Source organism: Rhododendron vialii, chromosome 1a (genome assembly GCF_030253575.1).
Source record: "Rhododendron vialii isolate Sample 1 chromosome 1a, ASM3025357v1".
Classification (NCBI taxonomy): Eukaryota; Viridiplantae; Streptophyta; class Magnoliopsida; order Ericales; family Ericaceae; genus Rhododendron; species Rhododendron vialii.
Genome location: NC_080557.1, coordinates 25,554,152 through 25,557,798, shown reverse-complemented (window position 1 = coordinate 25,557,798; position 3,647 = coordinate 25,554,152).

Genomic DNA, 3,647 nt, shown 5'->3' with positions numbered 1-3,647 from the left:
ACCGTATATGTACATCCATACGAAACCATACCACACCAACACGGTACAATACCATACGAGAACCTCCATACACTACCAAACCACAGGAAAATGGTACAATATGGTATGAGTAGATCCATACGAAACCAAACCACACCAAAAAGGTAGAATACCGTACGAGTATGTCAATACGGTACCATATAACACCAAAACGGTACAATACCGTACGACTACATCCGTACGGTACCAAACCACACCAAAATTGTACAATACCTTACGAGTACGTCCATACGGTACCGAACAACACCAAAATGATACAATACCGTACGAGTACTTTCATATAGTACTATACCACACCAAAATGGTACAATACTATACGAGTACGTCCATACGGAAACATACCATACCAAAATGGGACAATACCAAACGAGAACGTCCATACGGTATCATACCAAACCAGTATGGTACAATACCCTACGTGTCCATCCATAGGGAACCATACAACCCAAAAATGGTACAATACCATACGAGAACCACCATACGGTACCATACCACACCAATACTTTACAATACCGTACGTGTACGTCCAAACGGAACGATACCTCCCAAAAATGGCACAATACCATACGAGAACCTGCATACAGTATCATACCACACCAAAATGGTACAATAACGTACGAGTACGTCCATACGGAACCATACCACACCAAAATGGTACAATACCGTACGAGTACATCCATACGGTAACATACCACACAAAAATGGCACAATAACCTTACGAGTACCTCCAAACGGAACCATATCAAACCCAAATGGTACAATACCGTTCTAGTACATCCATACGGTACCAAACCACACAAAAATGGTACAATACCAAACGAGTGCATCGATACGGTACCATACCACACCAAAACGGTACAATACCGTACGAGTACGTCCATACGGAACCATACCACAAAAAAATGGTACAATAACCTTACTAGTACTTCCATACGGAACTATATTACACCAAAATGGTACAATACCATACTAGTACATCCATATGGTACCAAATCACACCAAAACGGTACAATACCATATAAGTACATCCATACGGTACCATACCACCCAAAAACTGTACAATACCGTACTAGAACCTGCAAACGGTACAAAACCACACCAAAACGGTTTAATACCGTACGAGTACATCCATACGTTACCCTACCACACCAAAATGGTACGATATCGTACGAGTACATCCCTATGGAACCAAACCACACCAACACAGTATAGTACCATACGAGAACCTCCATACGCTATCAACCCACACGAAATAGTACAAAACCGTACGAGTACATACAAACGATACCAAACCACACCAAAACGGCACAATACCGTACATGTATGTCAATATGGTACCATACCACGCGAAAATGATACAATACCATACGAGTACATCCATACGGTTCCAAATCACTCCAAAATGTTACAATACTGTACGAGAACCACTATACGATACCAAACCAAACCAAAACGGTACAATACCGTACGAGTACGTCCATACGATACCAAATCACACCAAAATTGTACAATATCATATGAGTACATCCAAATGGTACCACACCACACCAAAACGGAATAATATCACACCAAAATGGTACAATACCATACGAGTACGTCCATAGGGTACCAAACCACACCAAAATGGTACAATACCGTAGGAGTACATTCATATGATACCATACCACACCACTATGGTACAATACCGTATGAGTACATCCATACGGAATCATACCACTCCAAAATGGTACAATACTATACAAGAACCACCATACGATACCAAACCAAACCAAAACGGTACAATACCGTACGAGTACGTCCATACGATACCAAACCACACCAAAATTGTACAATATCGTATGAGTACATCCAAACGGTACCACACCACACCAAACAGAACAATATCACACCAAAATGGTACAATACCATACGAGTACGTCCATACGGACCCATACCACACCAAAATGGTACAATACAGTACCAGAACCTCCATACAGTATCAAATTACACCAAAACGGTACAATACAGTATGAGTACGTCCATAAGGAACCACACCACACCAAAACGGTACAACACCGTACTTGTACATCCAAATGGTACCAAACAACACCAAAATAGTACAACACCATACGAGTACATCCATATGGTACCAAACCACACCAAAACGGTACAATACCATACGAGTACATGCAAAAGGTGCCATACCAAACCAAAACGGTACAAAACTGTACGAGAACCTCCATACGGCACCAAACCACACCAAAACGGTGCAATACCGTACGAGTACATCCATGCGATACCAAACCACACCAAAACGGTACAATACCGTACGAGAACCTCCACACGGCACCAAGCCAAAACAAAATGGTACATTACCGTACGAGTACATCCATAAGGTGCCATACCAAACCAAAATGGTAAACTACCAAACGAGTACATCCATACGGTACCAAACCACACCAAAACGGTACAATACCGTACGAGTACTTCCATACGGTACCAAACCAAACCAAAACGGAACAACACCGTATGAGTACATCCATATGGTACCAAACCACACCAAAATGGTACACTACCGTACAAGTACGTCCATACGGTACCAAACAACACCAAAATGGTACAATACCGTACGAGTACATCAATACGGAATCAAACCACACCAAAGCGGTACAATACCGTAGGAGTATATCCATAAGGTGCCATACCACACTAAAATGGTACAAAACTGTACGAGAACCTCCATACGGAACAACGCCACACCAAAATGGTACAATACCGTACCAGAACGTACATACGGTACCCTTCCAAACCAAAACCGTACAATACCCTATGTGTCCGTCCATACGAAACCATACCACACCAAAATGGTACAATACCGTACGAGAACCTCTATACGATACAATACTACACCAAAACTTTACAATATCGTACGTGTATTTCCTTACGGAACCATACCTCACCAAAACGGTACAATGCAATACGACAACATGTATACAGTACCATACCACACCAAAACGGTACAATAACGTACGAGTACGTCCAAACAGAACCGTACCACACCAAAATGGTACAATACCGTACAAGAACCTCCATACGGTACCAAACCACACCAAAACGGTGCAATACCGTACGAGTACCTCCATACGGTACCAAGCCACACAAAAATGGTACAATACCGTACGAGTACGTCCATACGATACTACACCACACCAAAATGGCACAATACCGTATGAGTATTTCCATACGATACCAAACCACACCAAAATGGTACAAAACCGTACGAGTACGTCCATACTGTACGAAACCACACCAAAATGGTATAATACCGTACGAGTATGTCCATACGGTACCAAACCACACCAAAACGGTACAATACCGTACGAGTATTTTCAAACGGTACCTAACTAAAATGAATTGGTGCAATATTTTTTGAGAACCTCCATACGTTACAATTACACACAAAAACGGTAGAATACCGTAAGAGTACATTCATACGGTACCATACCACAACAAAATGGTATAATACCATACGAGTACATCCATACGGAACCAAACCAAACCAAAATGGTACAATACCATACGGGAACCACCAACGGTACCAAACCACACCAAAACGGAACAATAGTGTA